General features: G+C 42.3%; 1 pseudogene; it reads left to right on the top strand.

Moving 5' to 3' along the window:
* Positions 1-3,108: 3,108 nt before the first annotated feature.
* LOC148034100 (pentatricopeptide repeat-containing protein At2g33680-like) lies at positions 3,109-7,700 on the top strand (annotated as a pseudogene).
* The last annotated feature ends 497 nt before the right edge of the window (positions 7,701-8,197 follow it).

Raw genomic sequence — 8,197 nt, 5'->3', positions numbered from 1 at the left:
TTCTTTTTCCCATCCTGCATAGACAAAGGAATTTTTCCAATCTGCACAATAGGATGTGCAATATCATCACCAATCTCCACAAATCCTAGTTTTTCCATTTTCCTTGCATCCTCCATCCATTCTGCATGACTTGTCATGTGGTTTGATGCACCTAAGTCAACATACCATACATCGTTGCTTTCTTCTACACTTGTCACAGAATTGTTCATGTGCTGCACCATAAACAAATGCTCATTTCTGTCATCACCCTGTCTACTAGAAGATGCATAATTTCCTTGTTGCAATTTTCCATTCATGATGTCATTCTGCTTTTTATAGCAGTCTTTAGCCATATGATCCATTTTACCACAGTAGTGGCATTCAACATTACTGTTTGCATTTTGGCCTCTTTGCCATCCACCACGACCTCTTTGGCTCCCCCTGCCTCTAGAGTTACCACGTCCTCCTCCATAGGACTGGTTTTCTTGAGTTTGCTGCATATTCTGATTTCTATCACGGCCTCCAGATCGGCCTCCTCTACCTCTGCCTCTACCTCTTCCAGCATTTGAGTAGAAGACAGCTTCTTTTGAAGTTCCTCCTAAAGAAGATGCACCACCATTTCTCTGCTCCTCAGAAATTAGAAGAGCAATCAACTCCTCAAAATCAGGAAATCTTTCACGGACGGAAATGAATGCTCGGAACTATGCATAATCCTTTCCTAGACCATTCAAGGTCACAGAAACTAAATCATCGTCTTCCATTGGCGACCCAATGGAAGCAAGTGCATCTGCAATCTTCTTCACCTTCATGTGGTAGTCATTGATGCTCATATTTTCTCTTTGCACATTGTGCAACTCTTGCTTGAGCTGCATTTTCCTGGCTTGCGTATTTATGCTATACATTTTTGACAAAGTATCCCATGCCTCCTTTGGCATACTTGCATCCTGAATATGCACAATCATAGAGTTTGAAATACTAATAGACAGCCAGTACATAACTTTTCTGGCTCTCTCATGCCATGCTTTAAATGCCTGCATTTGCTGTTGATTGGGAACATCAGGAAGAACTGGTTCTTCTTCATTTCCTGTAACGAATTCCCAATATCCTTTTCCCATAAGGAAATTCGTCATTCTGAACTTCCATGCTTGGAAGTTGTTCTTGTTAAGCTTTTCAGTGACAATCTGTGAAAGAGAATCAGACGCCATTATAGAACACTGCAAAAAATTATGTCACTGCAAAGAACACAGCTTCAGCCTCACAAGGGCAAATCTGCAAAACTGACGAAAGTGGTATTTGACTACACAGTCACTTCCTAGTGACGATTTTGCATCAATAGGCAACAAGGATGATTCTGTAACTCCCAATGTCTCTGCGCACAGGCATACGATGCAATTTCTACAGTAACTTTTCACCGACCTGTAGAACAGTGGTCGCACAGCATAAAACTGGGCCTTTTCCTAAGTGCGTGCAGAAAACTTCCGCCTCCAAAACAGGCCCCGAAATGGCCTCAAATCAAAAAAATAGAGCTAGCCCTTTCCCGCAGCATATATTGCCCTCTTGCTATACCGCGAAGGGCGTCTCAATCTGAACAATGCACTCTTGCACTTTCCAGCTGTGCTACCTGCAGAGACTTGCTCCCAAAACAGAAAAATGAAAGCAACACTGGTCTTCTTACCAGAACACCGCGAGCTTGGTTTGCTTTCTTGAGCTCCTTACAATGAACAAGGCTCTGATACCATATCAAGATTGTGGGAAAGAAGGAAGGAGTCTCACTTATAGCTTTCTTGCTTACACAATGGGGGAATACACACAAAGGTGGAGGCTGAAAACAGTTTTTCTCTTCTTAGTTGTGTAAGCCAAAAAGAACTCTAGTACATAGAAATAGAAGAACCCTATATATGGGTCTCAAACCAAACTCAACTAACTAAGCTGGCATACTAACTGAGCCACGAACTAGAGTAGATAAGGATAGCTGTCATCTAGCTATTATTCATGGGCAGTGTACCAACCGCATCTGCAACTGACAAGTCGGTGACATAAATGCACAACGGTCACCCTGGCATATCACGAGTGGAGCTCGATATCTCAACAGATTATTCTACCCCTATTAGGGTCAATGAGACCCTTGCAGTTGTAGCTTAAAATATTGATCTTGTTAATCATTATTTCTTACTATTTTTAAAATTACCCCCTTTGGAATTGGAGCCTTTACTATTAGGGAGAGGGCTAGCATTGTCAAAACCAATTTTAGAGAGACGACGTTTGTTATTGGCCGAGTTATTTGCAGCAAAGACAGGGGGGAGAGGGGTACTTGGGGTCACCTACAAGGGTTACGAGCCTGAGGGGAGAGACTCCTCCTCTGCATGTGACTTACCATTTTCAGACATAGCTTCCATGTTGTCTTGTTCGAGAAGGCTCACATCCACTTCATTGATTTCCTTCTCAAAGTCATCCACTTGCATGTGTGATTCGTAGAAAATCATCAGAGTTAGATTCGGTTAATAGAGTTTCTCCTATCCCCTTACCTGTGGCTACAACATCTCCATAGTTAACCAAGAGAGCTACGTATCTATTACTAAAATTTAATTTGTTACTAGTTGGTTTCCTAGTTTGATTGTTTTTTTGCATGTTATTATTATGATTTTTCTTCTGTTGGACCGTTTGAAACCCCTAATCGTCACAACTGAGGGACGATTAGGCTTGGGCTCATCTTTTTTCTATTCCTTGCCCCATTCGGGGCAGTCTTTAATGAAGTGTCCCTGCTTCATGATTTTGAAATGTGTGTTCGACAAGTTCTTGTAGACCATCGGCTAGACCCTAATTGGCTGACCTTTAGAGTTCTTGATCATGATCATTTCCTTCAGTTTCTTACTTATCGATCTCTATTAAGATCTGTGGGCACCATCTGGGGTTAATGTTAGAGATCAATCAATACCTTACCTAGAGACGTGGTTATGGAGCCTAGGACTTGATTAAAGGGGTCAAGCAGATTGGGGAATTCCACCTGTATTAGGATGTTCATTGGCCTTCAGATCATTGGGATCAAAGTTCAGAGACCATTTGAACAAGGTGAGAGGGGCATTTCGGAGCATCCATTGTCCATGTGAGAGGACAATGATAGCCATTTCCTTGGTTTTCAAAGAGAAAGACGAAGAAGTTGTTGGGAAGGTACCTAGTGAAGAGAGCCTTGTATCCTTGCCTTCCGTAGTTATCTCTCATCCATGCTTTCAGCAGCTCGGTAGGAGGGAGGGAACCGTTGCAGAGCCTTACTAGCGCTCCAAAGTGATACGGGAAGAAAACGCGATTCAACACCTCATCATCAAATGTTAGAGAACATGTACCTTCGTCCTCTGGAAGCCTTGTTCAAGGGCGTCGTCTTGCGAATGGTTGAGCTCCTCGATCGTCTCCTTGTTGGCTGCCAATACTTCATCTGAGTTTTGCCGTGAACGCTGCCCTTAACTTGCCATCTGTTTTTGTGTTTTTTGGTTTCGCTTGTCCCGTGACTCGCTCGCAAGAATGACCTCGTCGGAGTTAAACCAACTGGTACATGGCTGTCGAACTGAATATTCTTCCCTCGCCATAGCCGACGAAGCTAAATGCAACGATGACAATAACTCTGTGTGCATGTAAAATTTGCCAAACATGGTATTTTCACGATCTAAAAATGAGTTCTGGCCCGCTGATGAAACAAGGACAAATTGCGCATTGGCTGTTCTCAAGCACGACAGCCAAACAACAGCACAGAATTTTCCTTGTCAATTTGATCCCATAGAGGTCACCACTTGGATTAGGTCAGGCATCGGTCCATGGAGCTGATTTATGCTCATCATGGTAGCATTGTAATCATGTAGCCTGTTACCTTCCTTCCGATCGACATCAACCATGGCTTCCTCTTATGCCTAACCATGTAAATTATTCATGATTAGTATGATAGCATTCGGATAATGTAGGCTGTTACCTTTCTTCTGATCAACATCAGCAATGGCTTCCTCTCTGGAGACCCCAGCGGATCACATGCTACTATCTTTCAAAGAGACATGTCTGAAAGATTCACTGAAGACCCTAAACCTCATGGATTTGAAGGGGACTGAGCCCATTCAGAGGGATATAATGCTCTGCTTTCTGCAGGTCTGCATCGAAAGGAAGAGCCTCTTGCTTGCAAGGCAAGCTCATTGTCTGGTTGTAAGTTCTGGTCTGTCTTTGTTTTCCATTTTCCAAGACCATCTTATCCGGCTGTTTGCATCATGTGGGAGCTTGTGTGAAGCAAACCAAGTCTTTCGCAGTGTGTGTGAACCAACATCCCAAACCTGGTCTTTTATAATTTCAGCACACATGGAGCTAGGTGAAAGTGAGATGGCTCTTAGGTTTTTTAAGAAGACACAGCTTTTGGGAGTAAAACCTGAGAAGTTTCTATTTGTATCTGCACTAACAGCATGTGGCAGTTTAGGATTCATTTTTGATGGTGCATTGATATATCACCAGATTGTGGAGAGTGGCACGGATTCCAATCTAGTAGTTGGTAATTCTCTCATTGATATGTATGCAAAATGTACAAGTTTGAAAGAAGCACAACGAGTGTTTGATATTATGGTGGATCGGGATGTGGTGACATGGAATGCATTGATCGCAGGCTACGTTCAGCAGGAATGTGGCCTATATGCTTTGGAACTGTTTGCAAAGATGCAAAATCAATGTGTCCAACCATGCAAAGTCACATACTTAACCATGTTGAAAGCTTGTGGGAGCTTGGGGAGGGTGGATCAGGGTGCAGTGATACACAGACAGACTCTAAGGTGCGGGTTTGCATCGGACATAACATTAGCAAATGCTCTTATTGACATGTATATGAAATGTGGTAGCTTGGAGGAAGCTGGACAACTTTTTGGAGGCATGCAGAATAAAACAACCGTAACATGGGGGACGATTATTGCTGGATATGCTGGTCATGGATATGGTCTTGTAGCACTCCAATATTTCAAGCAAATGCTGCAGGATGGTGTCAGACCAAACAAAGTTATACTGTCCTGCATGTTGAAAGCTTGTAGTGGCTTACTAGCCTTAGATGAGGGTATGCTTATGCATGTGCATGTGATAATAAATGTGAATACGTTTGATCTAATTATTGGGAACTCTCTGGTTGACATGTATGCTAAATGTGGAAGCCTAGAGGATGCTCAGAAAGTGTTTGACAGTTTAGCCTACCGGGATAGTGTGTCATGGAATTCAATTATTTCAGGATATTCCCAGCAGGGGTGTCTTCATTCTGCTCTTGAACTATTTGAAAAAATGCAACAGGCAAAATTTCAGCCAAGTGTGGCCTTAATCTTATGTATATTAAAAGCATGTACCAGCAAGGGAGCCACAGAAGAAGCCATGATGGTGCATGGGCATATAATTGAGAAAGCAATTGAGTCAGATGTTCTTATTGGAAATACACTTGTTGACATGTATGCCAAATGTGGAAGCTTGTTGGATGCACATAAAGTGTTTGACAAGTTAGAAGATCATACTGTGGTATCATGGGGTGCGATGTTGATGGGTTATGCTGCCCAAGGACATGGCATTCTTGTGTGGAATCTCTTTGTCAAAATGCAGGAAGAAGGCAAAGAATCAAATGAGGTAATATATTTGACAGTTGTGAAAGCATGTTTAACCATGGGAGATTTGGTACAGGGTAGGATTCTACATGATCATATAATAAGGCATGGCTTTGAATCAAACTTGGCTGTTGTCAATACCCTGATTGACATGTACACAAAGTGTGGTGGTCAACAGGAAGGGCGGAAATTGTTTGATAACCTGTCTGCTAAAGATGAAGTGTCCTGGGGTGTCACCATAGATGGATATGTACAGAATGGTGATGGATGCACTGCACTTGAACTTCTTGCAGAGATGCAAGGAGCAGGCTTTGAGCCAAATGCTGGTGTGTTTTTGCTTGTGTTGAAAGCGTGTGGCAACACAGGAGCTTCAGAACAGGGCAGGCTGATTCATGATCATATCATTGAATGTGGACTGGAACTAGAAGCTGGTATTGCTACCACCTTAATGGATATGTATGTTAATTGTGGAAATTTGATGGAGGCACATAGGATCCTTCAGGGACTGCAGATACAAGAGGTTGAACCATGGAATGCACTAATCACAGGCTATTCTCAGCATGGTGACTGGGATCTGGTGGAGCAGTGCATGGATGAAATGCAAAGACGGGGATTAAAACCAGATCGTTGCACTTTCACAAGCATTCTTGCTGCATTTAGTCATTCAGGGGAAGTGGAGAAAGGTTATCAGTACTTCAAACGTATGAAGAGCATGTATGGCCTCACACCAACAGTAGAGCATCTCAACTGCATGGTTGACCTTCTTGCTCGGGCAGGTTGCTTGAAGGAGGCAGCAAGGTTGCTTGGAACGATGCCGGTCACTTCGAACATCACTGGATGGTTGTCTTTGCTAACAGCATGCAGAACGTTTGGCAACACTGAGCTGGGAGCAAAGTGCTACCATGAAGCTATCCGATTAGATCCTGAGGGTGCTTCTGGTTACATGCTTATGGCAAATATATGTGCTGATACCCATATGCAGGATGATGTGCTTAAAAGTCCAAGAAATGAGAAAACTTGTCTGTGCATGGAAGAAGCCTGGCAAAGTTTGTATTCAGGTGAACAATAAATTGCAGCAGTTTATGGTAGGGGATCACAAGCACACACAGATTGATACTATTTTCACGTGCACAAATGTTCTGAACAGACGAGTAAAGGAGGTGGGTTACATGCCATGTTTAGACTTGATAACTGAGCCAGGAGTTCGTGAGGACCTATAGCTGTTATTGTGATGTGTGTGCCATGTCGGCCTGTCAATAGTTTCCACTCCTGGTCTGCTGCACTTCTGAAATCACTGAATTCTCCAGTCACACAGGTCTGGATCTGCCATGCAGACCTCTGATATCAACTGTAAGAGTGTGCAAAGAGTGAGGCTGATAAACTCTCAAATCTACTTTTCTGTCACAACAGTTGTGCATTCAAGGGGAGAGACAATGAGCTAGCACCTGCCTTAATGGCTATACGAGTCATTGATGGCTTTTTGTAGACAATCCTTACAATTCTTTAATAAGCTGTCCCAATAAGGTAGTTACATGGTTGAATTTAGGGCAACATTGTGACCTAACTTGGCCTCCATTGCCATGCAATCATGATCCTTTTGCTTATTGGTATCCTTACTACACACATCCATGTCAATGAGGTAGGTATGTTACGCTAGGGGCTGTTGTCTGGTTAGAAATGAAGGTCTATTAGCCTACGATACAGGCTCAGAGGGACACATGCTTGTATGCAAAGGACACACAAGAGCATGATCAAGGATTGAGCCAAGAGACTTGCAACTTCACTTTAATTTTGCCACCTGATGATGATACTACCTGTGTCAGCCCAAGTGGGGTGTATTATAAAGGCAGAAAGTGAGGAATATGATCATCAGTAGGCCATGACATGAATAAGCCAGCCATAGTGTCTACCTGAAAGGACTCTTTAGAGTCTCAATGCTAAAGCACTTTATTAGCATTTATTTGATTGGGATACATATTCAAATATATCCTTGGTAGCTGCCCATGGCCATTTTAAGTGTTATCACCTTATATCCTTTTAGTATTATGTGGTTGGCTTGTCTTTGCCAACAAAGAACCTCTAGATATGTTTGGGAGAAAACATACTTCTTAACTTAGAATACAAGAATTGAGAGAGAACTGTATGTATAGCAAAGAAATTGAAGAAACCACCCCACAAAGAACCTATAGGTATGTTTGGGAGAAAACTTACTTCTTAACTTAGAATACAAGAATTGTGAGAGAACTATATGTATAGCAAAGAAATTGAAGAAACTGCCCCACAAAGAACCTCTAGATATATTTGGGAGAAAACTTATTTCTTAACTTAGAATACAAGAATTGTGAGAGAACTATATGTGTAGCAAAGAAATTGAAGAAACCGTCCCATGCCAAGAAGCCAATTTTTCCTTAAAATTGAGGCTTGCATATTATTTAGTGCTAAACTACCAGTGTAGCAGACCTCTCAAGTGTCCAATATGATTGAGCATTCCCCAAAAGTGCAAAAAGTAGAAAACAATTGTCACATGTGGTTGCAGAGAGTATCAATTTGGGTTTTCCAAAAAACCCCCCAAAAACCTAGTCTTGTGGATGCATGAATTCTCCAACAATGTGACAATGCAT

This window comes from Lygodium microphyllum, chromosome 7 (genome assembly GCF_053477565.2).
Source record: "Lygodium microphyllum isolate KBCC chromosome 7, Lygodium_microphyllum_v1.1.10, whole genome shotgun sequence".
Classification (NCBI taxonomy): domain Eukaryota; kingdom Viridiplantae; phylum Streptophyta; class Polypodiopsida; order Schizaeales; family Lygodiaceae; genus Lygodium; species Lygodium microphyllum.
The sequence above is the reverse complement of the archived record's forward strand: the minus strand, read 5'-3'. Positions and strand labels throughout refer to the sequence as shown.